The sequence below is a fragment of the Symphodus melops genome (genome assembly GCF_947650265.1).
Source record: "Symphodus melops genome assembly, chromosome: 5".
NCBI classification, from domain to species: Eukaryota; Metazoa; Chordata; class Actinopteri; order Labriformes; family Labridae; genus Symphodus; species Symphodus melops.
In genome coordinates, this window is record NC_136695.1 from 27,668,643 (window position 1) to 27,692,509 (window position 23,867).

The 23,867-nt window shown below is 41.8% G+C and overlaps 1 protein-coding gene across 12 annotated transcripts in view; it reads right to left on the reverse strand.

Moving 5' to 3' along the window:
- The window catches only part of syngap1b (synaptic Ras GTPase activating protein 1b), a 159,658-nt gene that overhangs the window by 69,547 nt on the left and 66,244 nt on the right, over positions 1-23,867 (reverse strand). The window contains exon 1 of one of the 12 annotated variants that reach the window (XM_079342905.1): positions 784-4,359. The exons of the other annotated variants lie outside the window; for them this stretch is intronic. The gene's annotated coding sequence lies outside the window, so the exon portion shown is untranslated. Of the gene's footprint in view, positions 1-783; positions 4,360-23,867 lie in introns of those variants that run through there. 12 annotated transcript variants of the gene reach the window in all.

Consider the following 23,867-nt stretch of genomic DNA (forward strand, 5'->3'; position numbering starts at 1 on the left):
ATTGATGGTGCTATTTCTCGACTGTTTGCTTGCAATGTTAATGACGTGTCGTGGGTGTCTGATGCAAACTTTTGAGCAGGAACATTTTACTTTAAGGTGTCAATCAAATGCCTGCTGATTTGATTTGCCTCAGTTGGAAGTGAAGGCAGAGGAGTGTTTTTCTGCCTCTCTGCAAATATACCCGCTGCAGCTTAAATTCAAAGAAATGTTGGGTCTAATTTTGGATCAAGCTTGTGTTTCTCGTTGGGAATTATTTGATTTTTAGTGCATATACAATACAGTACAGTCTGATCTTGTTTGCTGGGATAATACAGCGAGAGAGCAAGGCTGTACTTGAAGTCTAACTGAGCTTTAAGCTGCAGGAAAAGATTCTTTAATAGAAAAGAATCAACTGAACTGTCCGGTGTTAGATGAGCAACACACACAGATTTATTCAGATGAGCTTTTGCTTGACTGTTACATTGCATGTGATGAAACAGCAGATGGGAGCGGTGCACTATCTGTGCTCATGAGCTTGGTGCTCAACACAAAAAAAAAAACGTGATGTCATCGCACAAGAGATGGGTGCAAATGAGGTGAATATTAGCAGAACATTTCACAGCATTTATCTGACAAGGAGGCGGCCGCCTTATTTCAGTTTTTCTTTTAAAGTTGCAGTTCAACAAAATCCTGCTATTTTTCAGTTTTTTTTTTCATTTGCATCACAATGTGCATTTATTAAGACTCACACAAATGTGGATTTAAGGGGAACAAAAGTCAAAGAAGAAGATAAATATGTCCTACCTAGATCAGGTGGGGCTTGTTGTGCTTTGTGTCCAGACTTCTAGAGACAATGTCTCTGGGTTTGCAGTCTTTGTGACCCCCACAGTAAGCTTATTCAGCTAATGCCGAAGATGCATTCACTGACTTCAGCAGCCTGTATTCCACTGAGTCTCTGTTTGTGAAACTGCAGCAGCTCCGTAGTTTTGTGTTACATTCCAGCGAGCATCGGCTCTTGTTCCGAATCGATGCTCCAAAAGCACACAGTGATAGGAACGTCTATAAATAACCGAGCGTGTTGGTGTATCTGCAAACGGCACCTGCCAACAAGTGTCATGACACACACGTGTTTGTCTGACTGTCTGACAGGCAGGTGACCGTCCTCTGGAGGGTTTATAAGGCCGTGTTCACGTCCCAGGGCAGAGAAGTATTGCTCAGATAGTCAGCGCTCAAATTAGCCTAGAAAAAAAAACCAGGAATAAAGAGGACTCTAACTGAAGCAAAGCCAGGAAAATCAATTCCACCGAACAAGACCAAGGCAGCGAAACACTTCCATGTGCAAAGGGATGGATGATGACCTCAAACCAATCTCTAACCTTTAAATATTTCAGAGACAAATAGGTAAATGAATAAATGATAAATCACCACCCTAGAATCTCAAGGCACCTGGAAACAGGTCTCCTTCAAGCTCTCTGAATATCTCAGAGAATATGAGCTCTTAAGATGTCATGAAAAACGAACCACAGCCGTCCTATAATACATTTAAAGTACAATTCTAACGAAATATCACAGAAAACTATAAACTATACATAACACTGTAAAGAATTATTATAGCTTTGTAATACTTGAGACATAAAAAGTACCACTCAGTGCAATATGGTGACCATTAACTCACTACCGAGCTCCACACACACAACAAATCAGTGAACAAAGATTACAAGATTATTATTATTATTATTCTCTGAATATTCAACTACAAGCAAGGAAGAAAAAACAACCATCACACAAAGTTCAACTGTTGTAAAGTGGCCTATAAGTTGGAGGGTGTCCTTCCAAAGGGTACAGCTCAGGTAAATTCACGACTGCAGGCCTTTACTTGTGCTGAATTTACCTTTCAGGTGACCCCAAAGTGCCACGTTGAGAAGAGTACAGGGTGACAGTTATTAAGTAGGCCACTGTTCGTTACCTCGCATCTTCAGACTAATTAGTGAGAGGTACGACGACGGAAAAACAAACACTCACAAAGCCAGCTGAGTGTTATAATTTCACACTGAGGCACTGTTCATCCTCCCCCCGCCTCCCCCCGGCAGCAGCAGCCTGCTTCTTCAGCACCGGCAGCACCGGCTCTTCCGCGGCGGGCAGTCCGGCTGAGAGCTCCTCCTCCCCGGCCTCTCCCTGTCCTCTCTCCCCGCTGCCCTCCGCCCCGACCCTGCACTCGCAATTCCGGTGACCGACGGAAGATCCGCTGAGGCCAATTTCTCTCATCTTTTAGATGGGAATGTTTCTGCAGTGCTCTCCTTAGTGGGTGTCCGCCTTGTGCATGTCAAATTTGAACTTGCCAAGGATGAATGAGTGAAAGGTAAACGCGTTTCTACTTTGGACTCAGGAGAAAAACTGGCGCTTCGCTGCAATCAAATGCTACACGCAGATGGAAAAAGCTGCGTAATTGGACGGGCATTCGTATGTGTGCACGTGCATGTGAGCGGGCATGTCCGCGCCACGTGTGGTGCGGCGCGCAATAGGTCCGCCTCTCTGCTTGTGCGCAAATGTACGGGCGGAGAAGACGCGCTGCGTTCCCTGCTGCGCCTTCTCGTCCAGATCGGACTCCTCCGACGGGGCAGTCAGTGGTCAAGTAGGAGTGATCAAAAAGGAAGCGTTACTTTCCAAATGCAAGAGGATATGTGTGGCACAAGCACCAAACACCACAGAGCGCTGTGGGAAGAGAGAGGAAAAAAACGAAGTGGAGTGGCCAAGAAACAAGCCACGGCAGAAAGTAGTCTAAAAACTGCAATGCCTAAAACTGAACGTGTGCCAGCTGCTGACAGGCAGCACACGAAGGAAAAATGAAAGAGGCGATGATGGCAACTTAGTCCCTCGTTTCATCCCAACCAAACGGCAGTTCATCTTTAAGTAATCCGCCTGGTGAACGATGGGTCGAGCGTCTCCTGTTTGCTGCCGAGACGCAGATAATCCTGCACAGGTGGACAGCAGCACAGTTTGGAGAGGCAGCAGCAGTGCACTGATGCCCTGCGCTTCAATCTCCCTCTCTCTCTCCCTCTCTCTCTCTCTCTCTCTCTCTCTCTCCACAGTAGTGTGTAAGAGTGAGAGAGAAGGAGAGGAGAGACATTTAAAAGAGGTTGGTTTTCTGGATTCCTGCTGGGATCTGGAGTGATTTTAAGCCCTGCGAGTAGCCCTCATCACTTTAACTCCTCCATCCTTTTACTGTTTGCTCCTCTTCCTTTTTTTTTTTTCCTCCTTTGCTTTCCAACCCTTTCTTTTCTCCTTCACCTTCTTCTGGCGTGCATACAGCACAGTGTGAAGTTCAGAGCCCGGGGCAAATGTGTGGGAAGCATGCAAGCATGTTATTATTCAAAATATACATCTACAATACCCCCGGTGTACCACCTGCCTGTGCATGCTGTTTCACACACACACACAACTTCACACAAACCATGACCAATCAAAAATCTGTATGCTAATTTCTCCACGCCGCGCGCGACCCCTGCTAATTTCCCATGAGCTCCCACGCCTCTCCCTTAATTTATATAAATACTGCTCAGAAATCCATATAATAACCAGCCAGCCAATACATTCAATTATGTAAATCGGCCAAACGTGTAATTCCACACCTCAGTGTAGTGCGTGTCTGAGTGTATAAATGACACAAGCAGCATCGAGTACTTTCTATTCCAGATCTAAGGGCATCAGCATTGATTGGGCTTTCAGCAATGATAAGCAATCAGCACTTCCAGAGGGGTAAAGGGTATCTCAGCTCAGTTTCCATGACAACTGTAAATTTGAAGCAACTTTTTTAACCATTGTTGTTTTATGACACTGTACTGTTGCTTCACTCACTGCACCACAGTCCCTTTATTGCCGGCGAGATATAAGGCTGGATGAAAAATAACGACCTCCACGCTTTTCTTTCATGCAACGCCGCTGCGGTTTTTATATCAAATAAAAGCTTTATATGAGACTAAAGATGTGCGACTCCACTCTGCAGCTACTTCTCGGAGGTTTTTAAAACTGTTTTTGCTTGGGTTCAACCTCCACCACATCCCCGCTCGTGCCACCTTCAAATAGCTCCCAATCATCGGAGGCTGCAGAGACAGGCTTCAGGGATTCCAACAAACATTTCAGCTACTTTACCCCCCAACGGCTTTCTCTCTCTCCTCCTCTCCCGTTGTCTTTTCCTCTCCCTCCCTCCTTCGCTCACACCCTCTCTCTCCTTTTTCTCTCTTTGTAACACAGCCTGTCTGTCTGCACTATAATTATTTCCATGGTTACCATTAAGGATGTGAAGCTAAGCCTGATGCTCCATGGTAGTAATCTTTTCCTCTTCTCAGCCTGTTCCCTCTGTCCCTCTGTTCTCATGTGTCGCTTTTTTCTTCCTCGGGCTGCGTGAGTCTCTTAAGTCGTCTCTTACACACTAAATGTGCAATCTGCTTTAAAACTAAGATTTAACCTGGACTCTTGTATTGTTACAGATTCATACTCGTGTATGAGCAAGTGCTGCAGTCAGTCTGTCCCATAAGCTCTTATCTGTTGATGCATTGCTGTAGTTGTCAGTATGCATGGTAGGACGATGTTTGTAGATCAACTATATTGTCTGACGCTGCAGCACACGTACGCATTTACAAATCTGAACTGACGTCAAAAACACGAGATACCACAGCTTACAATATCACAGTGGAACACCGGAGATCTTTGAGAAACCTGAGCGATCAAACCTGACTTCAGAAGAAAAAAATATATGGAGGACTGGTGTCATCAGCAGGTAGGTCTTACGTAAGTGATTATACAGGATCTTGACTTTATTGTATTTGACATTTGTTTACCAAGGTTAGTCCCACTGAGATCAGAGGCAGACCGGCTTTGCCATAATTTCCCAAGCTGTTTTTCTTTTTCAATATTCCGCATGGCTCGGGGCACAGTTGTGTTCATATTCGCTGCCATGTTTGTGAGTCTGATGTAACATCTGGTTAGTGATGCTTTCTGCTCTGCTTTCTCTCATTGGCTAGTCTGTATTATCATTATGATTCAAGATCAGGGATGGTCTGACTCGATCAGGAGCAGTAAAATAAAACTACTGACATCACAGGATTATTTGGAGGAATAATCGTTTGCAACAAGCCTTTAATCGGGCCTTTCCCCCCCTCCAGATCGTTTAGGGGGTGTGGCGCAATTTAGGCACATGACATCAGCAGGTATATAACCAGCATCAAGCAACAAAGAGAGAGTAGAAGTGGATATGATGGGCATCGCAAATATGGAAATAAAAGCGTCTTTTTCTGCTTCAACACAATGTGATTTCTCAGGCAGCTGAAGCATTGCTGAGGCGTACATGGGCATGAATCATCGGTACAAATGATGAGTAACTCTGCTAAAATATCTGGTTCTTGGAAGAAAAGTCAAAGGCTCAACACTCAAAACAGAGAAACTTTCTGGGAAATGTACTCATTTTATTTACAGAGGAAGACGAGAACATTGATGTCTGTTGAGTAAATAAAAAGAGAAAGTCGGCTGCCGGTACGATTGGCTTGGCCATAAAAACTGGAAACAGAGAAAAACTGCTGGCATGGCTCCGTTCAAAGACAACAAAACACAACAACAAACACCTCGAATACTCGCAGTGTTAAGATACATCCAGGTAGTTTAATCGAAAAGAAGCAGAAGTGTCAAACTAACTGATGCTTTATGACTGCTAACCTTTAAGTGAGTGTGTCCAGGAGGACATTACAGACAGTCCCACAGAGCCAAGACCTGACGTTATTTTTATAACTTTATATATTTAGTTAAATATGTTACTTCTACCAATATTACGTGTAGCACTAAAAGTTCCTTTTACACTGCCAGTTCCAGATGGCACATCTTGCAGTCCGTGTAGATGTCATAGAGACATCATGAAAAGACAAAGTTGTTTCAAAATTTGAGGCAGCAGAGCTGTGAGCGGGGTGAAACGTCATTCATAACAGCTCAAGTTGGCCGCGCGGAAAAACTCTATGTTTGTGCATTTCAGAGTTCATTTGAAAACTCACAAAATTTGAACGCCGCCTAATCACTGAAATGAAAAAAAATAAAAAATCAAGACAGACACAGTCACCTCCTGACACACATGGAGGCCCATACAGTGAGCATCATTACTTTTAAGTCAATATTTTATATTTTAGGAAAAATCAGCTGACTATTTTTAATTTTTTATTTATACTTTTCATCTGATTTGCAAACTCGACAGATTTGCATCTTTGCAATGACAGCAATGGATAATGTATCATAGAATCATCTGGATTAAAGGACTTTTTCTAATTGGTAGGCAGAATTGCTAAAAGGACTCTAGTTGTTCCACGCTAAGGACCCTTGAGATTACAGGTGCAGCTCATATAATTAGAGAGAAGAATCTATCGGGGGTATTGTGAAGAGTAGGATGAGAGACCACCAGACCCAACAATACAGACGAGCTGAAGGCCACTCTCAAACCAACCAGGGCTTTCAGAGCACCTCGGCAGTGCGACGGGCTGAGTGCCTCCACGCCGCGCCTCCGCCGAGCATTGAGAGCATAAATTAACACAAGTGAAAGGGTCGACATTTCTCTATTATACTTCCTCTTTTCTGATTGGTCCTATGTAATATTGTAACATTTTCAGACGCTTGAGTTTTAATTTTTATGAACTTTAAGCTGTAATATATAAGATTAAAATGAAGATAAAAACCATGTAATGGATGTATAAAACATGGAAGCTTCACTTTTTAAATTAAATGAGATAAAAAAGGAAACCATTAATGATATTTCTATTACATAAACTGTCTTTTTCTTTCTTTTTGCCTGCAGAGGTTTATTTGGTTTGTTTGATTTTTCTGAACATTTCAAAAAGTGGAAATCTTTTAAAAACCTGCTGTGGAAGCAGCGGTACTTAACTCTGGGCTCTTCTCTCTTTAAATGAAAATATCATCAAATTATTGGTTCACAAAAGAATTCTTTATTCTTGCTCTCTTGTACTTATTTAAGTTCTGATTCCTTCAGCATAATACCAAGCAACTCTGTGTTCCTGACCCCTAAATGAGGAGTTATTACACATGTAGGAGACTGTCGTGATGCCAACTTATAATTTCTTTCTAGAAATATTTTCTGTATTACTTCCAATTGGAAGAAAAAAAGACTGGAAAATCCTCTTTATATCACAAGAGAAAAAGCTCATAATACACACTGTCATTAGTTTAGGCATGCTCCGTCAAACACCAATAGCCAACGGCTAACATCACAGACTGAACTCCAGGGGAACCAGTGCTCCAGTCACAGATTGTAAAAAACTTTTAATGGAAGTGATCGCACACTGCGATGTCTGCCAGACCTCCTCCATCTCCACCCTGTCTGTCTCAACTTGACCAAGATGCCATCCGCTCCATCTCTGGAGCAACCACTCGCAGAGCCGACACCGGCTCGTGTCAGCTTCCATGTTTCAGACAGATAGATAGATAGATAACGGGAGGTTCGGGCTGACAGCAGAGGAAGGAACTAGAGAAGTTGTAACAGGAAACACACTGTGACAGCCAGACCCCTGAAGAGCTGCAGCAGAAAATGGGAAAAAAAAAATGGGAGGGAGGGAGCCGGGTGTTGCATTGTAGGAAGTGGAAGAGAGAAAAGTCTTGTAGTTTGTGACGGGATGATGGATGGTTGAACAAGGCCGACAGAAGAAGACATGTGCACACTGCCACCTGGCTGGGCTGAAAGCCAAAGAAGGATGATGAGGTGTAGAGGATGGCAGAGTGGGAGTAGCTGGCATTAGAGTATCGGTGTGTGGTTATTTTTTTTCTACTCTTAACTTTTCTAGCCAATGGGGACGCTCTGATCGATCAGGCAGCAACCTGAGTTGAATTTTTAACAAATGACGCGATGAAAAAAAATTTGCTGATAGGATTGAAAGACCAGAAAACACCAAAGGGCAAACAAACAAATGTCAAACAGGTAAAGTTTCCCCGATGCAATCCATCATGGCTGCCCACAGTCGTCCACACAGGAGTCAACCCCAAGCATTGAAAAATGAAACGGATGAAGAAGTGTAAAAAAAAAAAAAAAAAATGCATGTCCTTGAGTGTCCACTTGAGGGTGGCTTCACTAGCACATGAACCCGCAGTAGGTCCCATCCTACAATTCACATTTCCTGAGTAGAAATAAACAGCCCGGTTCAATAACAAATGTTTTCAATAGTTCATTTCATATTGGTTCATAACTAATCTGTTGTAATTATACCAAGCCTGGGAGTTATTCATAAGTGTGCTTAGTTAGGGGTGTGGCTGAGGTGTCGTTGTTTGACGGGAGGCGTAAAGGCCCCGACACACCAAGCAGACAGCAAAGAACCAGAGGTGCCCGAGCATCATGTCGCCCAACGTCTTGAGCAAAAAGTTGTACTAGAACACACCGCAAAGACGAGAGCCGACGGCCAACCACCACAGACGTTCTGCGTATGCATTACAGTAAATACTGATGGCTTCACCACTCATATCATAGGTAGCCTACTAATGGAGACGAATGTGCGATAACAAGTTGAAAATGGCGCTGGCGTTGTCAGCCTGTTCTGGTGGAAAAAGAAAAGAAGAGGCGGAGGCAACAGATGAGAGAATCCTGGCGCTTCTGATGACTTTTCTTTAAGCACCGTCACTGGTTAAACTTTTTTTTTTTTTTTTTTTTTCCAATCCTGTACAATTTCCCAACATGGACGGACTGGCATAAACATTTCTTCTGACATTTACGATTTCCAGACAATCACTTGACTCGAGTGCCATTATGAGGTTGACATTTGTGGTTTTTGGGCAGTCTATTATTTGGCACCACCAACTCATTTCTTCCACTGCCAAATACCAGGTTTATACCAGGAGCTTATTTAAGGATTCAGCTATTGTTTTTTTTATTGCTCCAGTATGATCTAAGGCTTAATGCAAGACTTTATGCTCAAGATAGATGTATTGCTCAGATCTGATATTTCTCTTTGCATGTGGCTGCATCAGATTCCTGTGTGAGCTGATCAGACCTTGACCTTAACCTCATGTGCAAAAGAACAACCAAAAAAAACCCCGACATCACACAGCATCGAGTCCTTTGGCTCTGCAGCTCATCTTTGAATTAAAAGGATTAAACAGCCGAACGGAGTGAAAAGAAAACATTGGAAAAGGCTGGCGTCATCGACAGATCCACATTATGTCTCATGATTGTGCAGCATTAATCGACTCTCATAACGGCTGGGTGGTCAGCTCTCCTCAGTCATCGACGTCATGCTGAGGAATTGATCCCGATTCATATCAGAGTTTGCACAGAAAGACAGACAAGATGACATCGTTTATGCAGTCAGTGACAGAGCATGATAATCTGAGGGGTCGGGGTTATATCTGTTCATCTCACCTCATTAACATGAAACAAACTTATGCCCACTGTGCAGGTTGATTATGTGATAAATACATACTGATCACACCTTTTACTTTCCTCTTCTCTTCCCTCCTTAGTGCGTAAGTCTTAGCATATTAAAAAAGTCAATGCAGTTATCCTCAATCAATAAATTCACAAACTGTCTTTTTTCCCCCCCATCATCAACATTATCTTCCCATGTGGGAAAGAATTAAAGATACCATTTTCACGAGGCATGGCGGTTAAGTACGGGGAGACAGTCCCTCCACTGACGACCATCATTGCAGCTGTCATGCAATGTTTTCAGTGAGTGCGAGTTGCACCCGCTCCGACCCGTCCAGTCCAGCGCACAACTGAGACGAGCGACGTCAAAGTCGCATCATGCATTACAATCTGTATCTGATTTGAATAGATCGGATTCTACACGGCGTCGCCTTCATACTGTCACAAAAAAGAGACAGTATGAAGGTGTGAAGGTATCTAAGATGCGTCTGCCTGCAGTGTGAGAGTATCTGAAAATACATGCATGTGAAGAACAAAACAAAATGTGAGTCCTGACTCATTACTTTGTTTAACATTTTGTCAACCTGAATAAATCCTCCTGATGGGGGATTCCAACGTCACTGTTTACAAGGACGCTAAATGACCCAATTCTGACATGCCTACACATACATCAAGCACTGATTCATTGATTCATGTGACAAGATTCTCTGAAGTCAACAAAAGGATGGCATTCATCGGTGTTCAGCATCACATCAGTTGAATCTAGTAAAAGAACGTTTGATACGATTAATCCTTTTTTGCAGCACAACATCGCATTGGAAGTCCGAAGTTCTGGACTAGTTCTGGATTTCCTCGAGATCACATCAACAATAGTGACTGTTTTTCACTATTTAGCGCTCAGTTTCATATTTTTCCACTAACATTTTGCTGATTAAACTCAGCTCCTTTCCAAATAAAAGCCCACATTTTTAACCTTTAAAATACCGCCACCTGCCAACGGCGCACTGACCGCCCACACAAACACATCTCTCTCTGCAGCTCTTGTTTTCTGCTTTCCAGTTATTGCAAAGTCATTTGTGAATCATCAATGCTTCGCCAACCACTGCTGTGCCAGAGGATGTGGAAGGATGGAGGAGGTGACGATCCAATCTGACAATGCCAGGTTGATCCTCAGGTATGTCCTTGTGGGAAGCAATCTTCCCAAGTTGCCATGGAAAGAAATATCTTCTCAAGGTGTGATGCTTGTGAGCTGAATATCGACAGCTTGGTCAACAGACATTTTCTCTCCTCTTAAGTGTTCCAATCTAATTCACTAAAAAAGGCTGCAGCTGATATTTATTGCATTTTCAGAAGTCATGGTTCAGCCTGTAAAGTTGAAGATGGTCTTCACTTTCTCCCAGAGCCCAAAGGGACATCTTCAAATTCTTTCTCTTGTCTGACAGAGATTCAAAAACCCAAAAGTAAAGCAGCAGGAGCAAGCAGGGTTGTGAAATTCCAGGAATTTTTAAAGTTGGATACTTTCCATGGGAATTAATGGGAATTAACTGGTCATTAACAAAACTGAAGGTTGGCCTTTAACAGGGAATTAAAAAATGTTTGAGGAAAATACTTTATCATTATCTTGATTAAAACAACCAGATTTCATGCAAGTATGCTCTCTCTCAATCATGTGCACAGAGCAGACGGTTCCTGCAGGGCTACTGAGGCCACGCCCCTACATGCCACGCCCCCTACATGCCACACCCCCTACATACCACGCCCCTACATGCCACGCCCCCTACATGCACTGTGCACTCCTCCATCACATGCACAGATTAGTTCTAGAGCCCTGGACCACACTTGGAGCCCAGAGGAAGAGACTATTGAAGCCACACATTTTAGGGAAGGGAAGTACGTTTGGATAATATTATGGGATAATATATTTTAAGACTGTAAATGTGTGAAAATGTTTCTTATTTTGTATTATTTTACACGGATGTCTTCTGAGGACAAAACAAAATCTTTATGTTTATGCTTGGATGTGATACAGTCCAATAAAACCACCCTAAAATTTCCAACTAATTCCCATAAATTCTCATTATTCTCATGAATTCCCATAATTCCCTCGAAAAGGTTCCGCTTTGGAATATTTCCAAAATTCCCAAATTTAACTTCCCATGGAAAGTTTCCAGAAATTTACCGCAAACTTTCCACCCCTTTGCAATCCGAGTCTTGGTGCAAAAGTTAGGAGCCGTGCATCCGTGCTGACTGCATGACATCAGTACTGTGTCAGCTTTAGAGTGCAAAGACACTGAGCTTATCATGAAGTTTGTTCTCTCCAAGAAAACGTGCAAAGAATTTTCATCACAAGGTGTGAAGCGCTAACAAAACACTCTCACATTTGATATTTTGTAAAAACAGACACACACACACACTGTACACACTCACATACACGGTTCCTCATTGCACTGGCATATTTTAAACCTGCACAACAACGTGAACATATTGCTGGCTTTGTCACATCCTCCCCCACACACACATATATATACGTATTGGAAAAGAACCACTTGTGGGAGTGCTGCACTGCATGTTCGGAGCGCGACGCAGCTCGAGGATTCACCGACGCCACGACGCTGCCAGGTGAGGATAAATCGCACACAAACAGGTGACGCGTGTGGAAGTTCTTCAAAACAGGCAAGTACATATAGATGACGCACGAGGCGGGAAGGTTCTTACAGAAATGGGCACAAATCTAAGCTGAGTAAAAAAACACACACACACACACACACACACACACACACACATACACATACACACACACACATACACAGAGCCACATGTTACTCCTGGGTGAAGAAGACTTTTTGCATGGCATAGAACGGCACCGAGCCTTGAGGTGACAACGAGACACAGCGCTGGTGTCGGCCTGACAACCTCCTCTCTCTCTCTCTCTCTCTTTTTAGTTCTCCTTTTCTTCTCCCTCTCTCCTCCTGCCTCCTGTCTCTCTCCTCCCATGCAGAATCACACTGCTCTGCACAGATATTCAATTAAAAGGCAGGTGAGTACAGACTGGAATGCCTAATGGTACCACAGGTACACACACACTAACACACACTTGCTCACACGTCGACGAGGGAAGGCAGTGAAAGGGAGTTGCAGACTAATATCACACACCAGTAGGTGCAAAAGGATAGAGATAGTGAGATATTTGTCATTGAGATACAGTCGGATTTATGCGAGAGCTGTATGCGGCTGCAGATTTTATCAAGCTCATTTCACAGAGTTTTCTTATTTTTAATTTCTTCTCTGAACACAAAGACAGGTTTCATCTTCCTCTGACATTAATTCTTTGTGATGCAGCAAAGGCTTACATCTATTTTTAAACCAATCAAAGAATGAGTGTCATTGACAATCTGCTGTTGATGTTTATTTAATCTTTTGAGTTTGCAGCTGGATGTGAATCTAAAGAGAAATGTAGACTTCTTTGACAATCTGCATGCAAACTCGAGATTGTGTTCATATCTCATAAAATAAGTGTAATCATGCGAAGCTAACTAACACTCCCCTTTAAGGTTTCATGACTTTGTTTTTTTCTCAACAGTTTGAGTAAAACGAGAAGCGACAGATCCTTCTGCTGGAGCGCCTTCTCCTCTAACGAGCTTGCAGAAACAATCTCAGAAGCAAAGTCTGAAAAACACCTCTCTCAGCACAGCAGCCGTCCTTAACTAACTGGAGATTCATGTTTTAGGAATCAGGGGATGACGTATTTCTCTGGCAGTACGCCCTGTTATTGACCCACGCTCCGTCCTTTCATTATGCAGAGTTTGGTAGCTGTCTGCTGGGCACCATAACTGATGTTACCCAGCAGCCGCCTCCTTTCTGACCCCAGGGACTTTAAACTCTTAAAAGGGATATTTAGCTCACAAAAGGCTGAAGTCAGAACAAAAAGTCTTTAAAGTCTGGGAGAAATGAGAAATACATTAAATCCAGCATGTTAACATGTTTATCTGCTAAATTATCTGAGTATTTTTACATCTAAATAACATGATCATTGTCTATTACTGTAAAACTCTTCTGAAGACGTGTGACTAATCCAATCAAATCCATTCCAATGATATGTCCCGCCTTCTTTCTTGTGATTGGTTGTATCTCATTTGAGCTGGAAAACTACGTCATGACACGGCAGGTACAGTGGGAGCTCGGCTTCATGGGAATCTTTAAGTGCAATAAATGACCTTTTTTTAAAAACTCTTAATATTGATTGATTCATCAGCAGGAGTCTAATTTAAAGCACCTGACCTTCTGGTTGGTCTGGTTTGGTTTTCTGCGACCTGCAGAGGAATAATCGATGTTACTCTTATCGTTCTGCTGATCTTGTTCTGTACACGTGATTTCTGACAGAAAAATAAACACATTAGAATAATCCATTAACAACAGAGTCTTTTGTGGTATCTTAATCTTTTGCTGCCCCGACAGCCGCCTCCCCTGCGGCAGTGATTTTAGGCACTGATAATATTCAGACAGAAACAATCAATATTCTCCCTTATGTTCTTGTTTTCATTTTCCAGCTTGCATACATCTGTCAGAATTATTTTCAGTCTGTTTTCATAACCAGCTAAAAACTCCTCACATGAGCTTTAAATAAAATAAAACCTTGTCCATCATGTTTATTTTGTATGCTTCAGGTGTTAAATGGGAGAAATGCATTGCTCATAGCACATGGGAGCTCTGCTCGACAGTTTATCTAGCAGTCGGTGGAGCCAGTACAACACAAATTGTCTTTATTGATGTTTAGTCACACACGGCTAATCGTCAGGAGGAACCTCTTTTCTAACAGAAGCAAACTTTCCTTTACTATGTCCAGCTGTTCTTCCTCATCTCTGCAGGATGAAAACATCTGTTTTGTTAATTTATTTCAGAAGCAGATTTGCCTGCGAGGAAAATATAAAATTCTGGCTGAGCTAATGCAAAGTACAGCTTTCGCTTTCATTTCCCCTTTCTCGTTCCACTCTTTTTTTTTTCTTCATTCATAAATCATCACTTCCAAATTCGCTACCACCGCAGGGCATGATTTGTGATGCGACTGATTAGTGTCTCAGTCTGACGGTTCATAATGCGCCTCATGGTAAAACTTGCATGAGAGTTTGAAATGATCAAAAAAACTAAAGAAAGCAAAAATGATAATAATTGAACACTTTGTTAAGTACCTTAAGTTTTTATTCTGTGTTCGGTCACTCCAGCAAACACCAGATTAGATTTCCTACAAACCAGCCACTTGAGCCACTCCTAGCAGAAATGTAAGGGAAGCAGTTATCTTTTGTTTTATTCATTTAGGGGCGTGGTCAGACACAGCTCATTTACATTTAAAGCATGTATGTGCATTTGTGGAAATCTAGACATTAAAGATTATTTATACACGCAGGTGGATCTATGAAATATGATCCTGCAGGCACGACTGAATCTGAAGATAAATTGAGTGTGTGTGTGTGTGTGTGTGTGTGTGTGTGTGTGTGTGTGTGTGTGCTCCTCTCTTATGAACAACAGCTTACTAAATTTAAAACAGTCCCTTATCAGAATCCCTCGGTGGAGCTTTGAGCCTTTAAGTTATTTCATCGACATCCTTTTAGTGCAGTCTGATTAAGACAACAAAGTTCCTTTGGTGACAGAGCGACAACACATTTAATAAAATATGTATGAATTAATCAGGTTAGACTTAGTTTAAAGTGTAAGGAATCTACTGTAGGAGATTTTGTGCATGGTATTAGATGTACTTGCACCTCTAGAGTTTTTAAATCTTTTACATTCAGGGAATTATTTTTCCAACCTGAACAGACTTTGGGAGATTGGCTGTAAAAATGGCAGCATGGGTTTCAATCAATGATGAAATGTTTAAGCAACAAATGGGAAACAGAGAAGAGCATTTTTGAGGAGACTCTAACTTCCACTTGGCAGACGACTTACTGCGCTCATATCTTAACCCTGAACTTCAGAGTTACCGTGGAAACTGTCCAAATTAATTTCACTACTGACTCTATATGAACCCTATCTTTCAGTCACAGAGTTGGCACTGAATGAGGACTCCATTGAAAAACTCTCCAAAGCGAGCTGCATTATAACTCTTGTCATTAAGCTGAACCCTGTCCTCGCCATTTTCCCACTTCCTCAAGTCTATTTTTAATCTTTTGTCAAGGCGGCTGGATCGTCAACTCGCCAGCAGCTCTGTCAAGGTTGTTGCTCCTTGGATTCCTTGTGTGTCTCTGCATCCGCTTCATTGTACAGCCACGGCGCTGCCATTGCGGCTTTAACAAGCTTTTCATGATTCACACTTGGGTTTCTGACGCATTGCTGGGAGCTGGCAGAAAGCTAAAGGTTAGAGAAGTGCTTTGGGATATGGTGGGTTGCTGGTTTGTATGTATGTAACTTGGGAGAGGCCAAAAAAAAGAGAGTTGAAGCTTTATTTTATAATCCAGTGTTTGACAACAATCATCCACTGCAGACACGAAGAAATTCATGTTTAATGATGCCAAGTAAAATGATGTTGTGTCTCTATTCTACATCAAACACATGATACAGTCAAGCTACAGTAGTTTAGATATGTGGCAAAACATGGAGGAGGTATTACATCATGCTCCTGACTCATGGGATACAATTACTGTATCGCTGATGTCCAAATCTGTTTAATGATTTTTTCATGACTCCTCATGGTGAAACTTAAGACGTGAATGACGGTATAAAGTTAATTGGCCATAAAAGAAGTTGAAAGCCGGTTAAAGGAGGAAAAGGAAGCGGGATAATGTCGGACAAAGATGAAAAGAAGTCAACAGGTGAAATGTGATAAGAGGTGAAATTGTAAACTGTAAATATAAATGTTCCTGCAGGGGGCTCCAGAGGCTCATCGGCAGCAGCCGCCGCCATGCTGTAAATGCTGACCCACCCTAACTTTCAGTCAAGCTATCGACAGGCTGAGAGCTGGAGCTCCTTTTATACAGTGTGCTCCCATGATGACAGTAACTAATCAGACCGATATCATTTTTCATACCAGGCTTTAATCTGGTTAATTTATGCTGTAAATACAAGCCTTTTCTGCCTGTGGTGTGTATTTGACTTCCAGTGTTCCTGGCGCCAGCCTCTAGTGGACACTTGGTGAACTGCAGGATTTTGTACTTATGTATCTGTCCCATTTTTCAAAACCAGAGGTTTCCTTTTGGGTGAAAACTGACACCAGAATGCAGTAAATAAATACATTAATCCTGAACTTAATAAAGGTTATACATATGTTGTTATGATTGATTGATTAAAATTGTATAAGAATTCTTGCTTTGGGATATTATCGCTATGGTAGGCCATGTATTGTATATTGTATCATGAGTAACCTTGTGACTGCCCCCCATAATAGCGATTGGTCAGAACCTAAGTTGGTTGACCAGAAACTTAGATTTGGACTAAGACAACACAACGTCTAATGGATGGACTGAACATTTATTCAACCAGAACATTTTAAGTTTTCATAGGATTCATTTAGACTTTGGGATTTGTTGATCGCACACCAATATTTTTCAACTATCCAGTGAAACAGCTGAGAGATTCTTCTGTCGGCTGTGAGATGAGCTGATAAATCAGCCTATAAAACCTCTATCTGTTAATACAGCATGAAAATAAAGAAATGACCTTGAATACATGTTTACGGTTCTTAAATGGATTTCTGTCTATCGATATTTCAAGTCTATCAAACTCACCACTCTGTTGCCTACAGACATGCAATACACATCTCAACAGCCTGTGGTCAGAGGTAAGAAGCTGTAAGCCGGTGACCTTGCATCAAAAGTTTACACAAGCTATTGATTCAACATTTGTGCTGTTACTTTTTCACAGCAGGCAAGTTTTTGTGCAAGACAATAATTTAACATTGCAAACATTCAATAACCTTTGAGAAAAAACCAATTAACACCTTTAATGCAGGTTCATTAAATTAAGGATACACTCATTCGATATTGTTCTTTTTATTGGTCTCTTAATTTGAAGGGAAATTGAGCGTCTGATGAGGAGCACTAGAAGACACATTTTGAATGAAGTGAAAGGCATAAAATAACTGCACTGAATACAAATGGCTTTGATTGTGGGATTTGAGCAGGCTGGAGTGATATCCAGTGTCATCAGAGACGCTGTATGATATTTCATGATGGCCTACTCACATAACATTTATGCAACGCAAGATCTCTCACTTGTAATACCCTTACATACACTCTGCCGGGTTTAAGGTAGAAAAAATGATTATAAAAATATATTGGATGACTCGCACTCCTGCAGCTTCTGTTGAGATGAGCATGAACATAACACTTCACCCTAAAACTCTGCCTGAAGGGCTGTGAAGTGCCCCAGAGTTAAAACTGGTTGTCAGCCAGGTGTGAATGTGTGAAACTCAGTGTGAGGCTGGGTGTCACTGAGCACGTGCACTCAGCTGAAGAAGAAGAAGAAGAAGAAGAAGAAGAAGAAGAAGAAGAAGAAGAAGAAGAAGAAGAAGAAGAAGAAGAAGAAGAAGAAGAAGAAGAAGAAGAAGAAGAAGAAGAAGAAGAAGAAGAAGAAGAAGAAGAAGAAGAAGAAGAAGAAGAAGAAGAAGAAGAAGAAGAAGAAGAAGAAGAAGAAGAAGAAGAAGAAGAAGAAGAAGAAGAAGAAGAAGAAGAAGAAGAAGAAGAAGAAGAAGAAGAAGAAGAAGAAGAAGAAGAAGAAGAAGAAGAAGAAGAAGAAGAAGAAGAAGAAGAAGAAGAAGAAGAAGAAGAAGAAGAAGAAGAAGAAGAAGAAGAAGAAGAAGAAGAAGAAGAAGAAGAAGAAGAAGAAGAAGAAGAAGAAGAAGAAGAAGAAGAAGAAGAAGAAGAAAAAACTGCAGTGAGGAGATGACTGCCATCTTGTCTGCAGAGGCTTCTGGTGAGTGTTTGATGTTAACTAGTTTGAGTCCTGGAGGGGTTTACAGATATTAAACATCTGTATGAGGCTGTTTATTTCCCAGGAGAATATATGCTGCTGTGCCTTATCTCCGTAATATCACCTCGGGGGAAATCGTGAAATGAGCTGAAGTGGTTTTTGATGTGACAAATGTGCAGGCTTGGCCGTCAGTCTGTCTTGATGCATGTCTTCTTCAGCGTTACTGCAGGTGTCACAAAGACACTCTGATGCCCTTTGGAAATCAAAAAGTGAAATATAGATATGATTTCCTTGAAGCTGTGTTTTGGTACGTTGTGTAAAAAACATGTGAATCCAGGGGCGGTGGTATATATCATCTTAGATCTAAGTCTATAGACGATGATTGCCAACTGGTAGTGAGATTGGATTGTTTTTGTTTATATTTTAAGGAGAATCTTCTATTGCGAGTCTATACAAGTCTAATTTTTTAGATTTGTAAACTTCAGTAAACTCAATTCTGGACCTTTTGCTCTGATGAACCCCAGCAGCCTGATGAAGTCTTTTCACACTACAAATGATATAACAGAGGAGGTTGTCACATTCTTGTTTTTCATTCAAACTAGCCGCTGTGTAAAGGTGTTGCATGTGACTCATGTTAGGAGGGGGGCACATCCAGTCAATTAATCGCAGCAGTACGTGTAAGTCATGTTGAGTCCTTTTTTTAATTTTAATAGCAGGTCTTTACACATAGAGCAGCTCTAGACTGCCAAGTCATTTTGTCATTTTTTCTTCAAAACAAAACTGGGCTGGAGGTGGACGCTTATCAGTATTGATTGGTTTGGTTGGAATAGAGAAATGATCTGTTTTCGCTTGTTCTTTCCTCAAAATATCTATATATAATTACAGGGGGACTACTCCGGATAGGGGGGTCTACCCCTGTCAGACAGAAGGGGGGAGGGCGGGTGGGTCTCCTGAGATAAGATGCGAGGTAAAAACAGTGATGGGGAAACATTGTAACTCGCCCTTCTAATGCTAATGCTAGCTCTTTTACTCAGTAATATCATAAAGAGAGCATCAAGAAATTCCGCTAGTATCACAGATAACTGGACTAGATCTTAAAGTATGGACTAATTCAAAAAAAGACTTTGAATCCATGGACCCAGATTCTCTATAAATCGTGGCACCAAGAAGTAGAATCCCATCGTGAGACACCCAAAAGCTTCCCAGCACTAACCCTGTTGTGTTTTCACATCAGCTTACTTGGACTCGTTGTGGAAAAAATAAATACCAGTCTGGCAGAAGAAACTTCGAAGTCTGAATAAACATTTTGGCTGTTTTTCAGGAGTTTTCCATCCTTTACACCTTTAACACCATTTCATGGACAAGTTAGCTCAAGTTTTTTCTCTCTCTCTCTTCTTTTTCTTTCAAACATAATTTACATAGGTTCATATTAACTGAGCTACACACGATCTTTTCTCATTTCCCCCGGCAACTGTAAAAGTCGCTCCGATATAACAAGTTCCCCTTGTTGGGAAACACTGTTGTAGATCTTTCATTTCATTGATCGCTGAGCTGTCGGATCACTGAAACCCTCTGAAGATCAATGAGCGATGAAGCTGTCAGCATTTCTCGGCACCAACACATTCCTGGAACATTTATAGAAAACTAATGAATGCAGATGCACTATATATGATATAATATAGATCTGTGGATAGTTTACAGTTAGAACGTGTGCCGTGTATATTTAACGAGCGCACAGAGAGGATAATGTGACTGAAATCATCTGTTTCAAACACTCTGAAGACAAGAGGTGTTTGGTTTGTGAACCTTTGAGATGCTTTAAATCTTTACTCATCATTGCATGGCAGATTCCCTGTGGACTATACAGAGCTCAGTGTGTGTGTGTGTGTTATCTGACTAGCACACCTGAAGCTGACTAAGAAGTGCCGTGGTGAAGACCCTCATGTTTGCTGAGCTGGTGGCCGGCTGTCACTCAAACCGTCTCTCTCTTTTTCACTTTATGCATGTTGTGAAGCTATGATAATATAGCTGTCCGTTACATCACACCAGCCCACGGGATATATCACTCAGAAAGACATTTCATGTTATATAATCAGCCTCTATTTGCATATCGATTTGCATAAAAGTCTTTAGACGTGGTGCTGTTAACATTGCCCTGCCATATTATCACTAAATGCCAGCTGTGAGGGAACAGAGTTAAGAAAGAGGGACGGAGATCTGATCGTTGGCCAGGTGCTGAGAAGGCTCACTCTGAAATGTCTTTTTGTCTTCTTCTTCTGCTGTTTTCTAATAATGTCAGACTAACTTAGTATTGCTCTCACTGACTGCTAACACCCACCCAAACACCGTGGGAGGACTTTAATCTGCGGTCAAATCGACTCGAGACTAACCTTCAAAAGAGCGAGATGTGTACAGCTCTGCCCTTGCAAGCTTGCTTACTTGTATGAGTTCTGAGTGTGCGGCTTTGATGATCAGGTGAATACAGCTGCTTAGTGATTTTCTTCAAATCCAAAGAATATATTTACAGTACAGGATTGTTTTTTATCCTCCACAGGCCTCAGAGAGGCAATCTATGGCTTCATTACCATTTGAATAGAACACAACTTTTGACTGTACGATGGCACCAAAGTCACCAAAGACACTGGAGTTCATCCTGAGTTAAAAGACAAACATCTGAACCACATTTCATGTCGATACATCCGAATAGTTGTCAAGACGTTGCTCTTTGAAACAAAAATATCAACCTCAAGGTAAAGCCTTGCAGGGAGAACTCAGCTGTTCAACAAAGATATCAGGTCTCCTCTCCGCGGAGGACGAAGATTTGTGTTGAATTTAAAGGCAATCCCACTTACTTGTTGAAATATTTAGGTCTATAACAAACGCCTGGCAGACCAACTAATCAGCAGTGCAATCCAATAAGACCAATGTGGTCCCACTTTTTGTTAAGGGGAACTATTTTAAATTACACACAAACCTTTTGTGTAACACGTCCATGAGCTTCTGCTGATAATAATATCTGTATCCAACTTTAGAGCAGTTGTAGATTTGTTCTAACAACAATGCACTGTATAAAAAGGTTCGAGCAGCCTACACAGAAACAAAGATATGCTCAGGCTGCCACTAACAAATCCTGTTATCATGCTGACATGAAGAACTGATTGTGGGTAAATGCTGTGATAGAGGCCAGCAGATGTTTGTCCGACAGGAACGGCTAACTTCCCACCACAGGATAACAAGAATTAAAATCACGGCTTTTTGGGATTCTCTTGGGGGCCAGGTCCGTAGTGGGTTATGTGAGGCAAGCTGTCACTAATGTGAGCTCAACGTTATTTAAGTTAGGAATCCTTCAGTGTCCTGACAACGACAGGTGCACACAGAGGACGGCTCCAAGGGCTGACTGACTCACTTGAAACCACAGCAGTGGCTCGAAATGTGCACATTTTGCAAAAGACTGCAGGAAACCTTCCTGACAGCACTCCCTTTCCTTACCCTGCTAGATGGAGGGGCCCCCAATCAATTCTTGCTTAGGGCCTCGACAGACTCCGGAGTTGCCACTGGGTGCATCAATTGATCATTCATTCTTACAACAATGAAAGCAATTATACCACATTAATGCAAGCTCTGTGGTTTACAGCTGGTGTCAGGTGGATCCTTATCGGCAAATAATAAATAAATATCATTTTTATTAAGGGGCAACATGATGAGGAAGACCTCTAAATATTCATCTTTTGGACTCAATGAAATGAAACCTTTAAACTACAGTCAGTTGTCCTTTTAGTAAAGCAGGAGGATCTTTTTAATGTAGGTGAACTTATTGAGCCTTTGATTTGGTCTAATCCGCTGTCACTTCCTCTCACACCTTCAGCGGAGGAGCTCTCTATATATTTCAAGCGTGCTAATGTTCAGTGTATGTTCAAGCTAAAATATGCAACTCAGTAAAATATTCAGTGCAAAGAGTTTAGCAAAGTGCAGCATTACTCAGACAGCCCATTGATCCAGCCCAGCAGACAGGCCGCTTCATAAAGTGCTGCTCTTTGTTTTCAGGCGTCCTCTGTGTCCACGTCCATCAAAAGTCGAACACCAGTGTGCAGCGAAACCATTTGTATTCATTTGCAGTTCCAAAGGCAAGACAGCCAGATGATTCAGCAAATCTCTGGAAACAGCCCGGCTTCTTAGGGCCGGATTTTCACTTTTCCCAGCGACTGAATCACAAGGTTTATGAACTGTCGCCCTGCATGGTAATACCGCTCACATTTAACTAAAACACCTCGACTGTCACAATTAACTCTCATCTCCAAACACTGAGGCAGATCATTATGCTCATCTTTAATGAGCGTAATGGATTATATTGCTTTTTTTTTGATTCAAGACTGTCATCATCGTGCAGTTTTCAGGCCGATTTAAGCAGTAAGATATCCCTTTGGGACTTTTCCATGACCTACTCGATCAATCAATCAGGTCTTTGGAAAGTAAAAGTAGAAAAGATAACATTCACATTAAGAGGCTGACAGCTTGCCAGGCCTCGCTAGGTCTCCTAAAATCCAGGGCAACGCGGTCAGAATGTGCTGGCAGCTTCTTTTTAGTGTTGATTGAACAAAATAAGCGTCGTGCACATTGCAGGTTGCTGTAATTTTACTGCACATTAAGGGCGACGGACTCGAAGGTCAACTGCAGCAGAGTGCCCTTCAAATCAAGGTTGAGACTACGTGTGTGCGAGGCTCGACTGTGCATGTGACAACACAAATGTCATGCAAGTGAATTTAAAGTCAGAATACAGCAGCGCCACTCGAGTCAGTGAACAGATGGCTTACAGGATTCGTGGTAGTCTGAGACGAACGCCTGCGCTGCCACAAACACACAAAGTCTAAAACATTCACCCTGTGTAGGCGTGCTAGTTTTTAACTCTCACTTTTGACTGATTACCAGGAAAATAATTTAATTAAAGACACTTTTTAAGATTTTGGTTGAAGCTGTCTTTAGTCTTGACAGAAATTAATAACTCATGTGCTCTGAAAAAGGAAAAAAAAGAAAATCTATTATCTTTAGCGGTTTGTAAACCTGTGAAAAAATTCAACCAATGTCTGCCGCGAGGTCCCAATCTGATGAACCAATCACGCGCCTCCCTGTCTCCCACTCAAAGTGCGTCATCGAATGACAGTTTATACTGGGAGTTTACCTTCTGCTGAATGAGACGACGTAGTTTCTACACAATTCAAGCAATAACAACGGTGCACTGAGGGAATGCTACTTTTAAAATCATGCTAGTTTTCGGGAAACTACCAACTCTGACATTATTTATTTATGTGAATGTAAAAATTCTCAAATCAGGTCAATCTGTTTAGCCACTCATTCCATGTCTATGATTGTTATTTTACAGGCAAAATGTGTCTCAGTAACACCTCTGTTGGGTTCTGTTGTTGCTCTCCTTCGAGCTCTAAAGTACAGAGAGTAATTTAGGTGTGCATGTAATATCTTCAGATCCAACACTGTACAGTTTACATAACGTGGGCGCCTTACAGCCAAAAATGTCTCAAATTCAGCTGCGGGTACATTTTAATTTCAAAAGAAGAAACCACGGGGAAACTTGAAC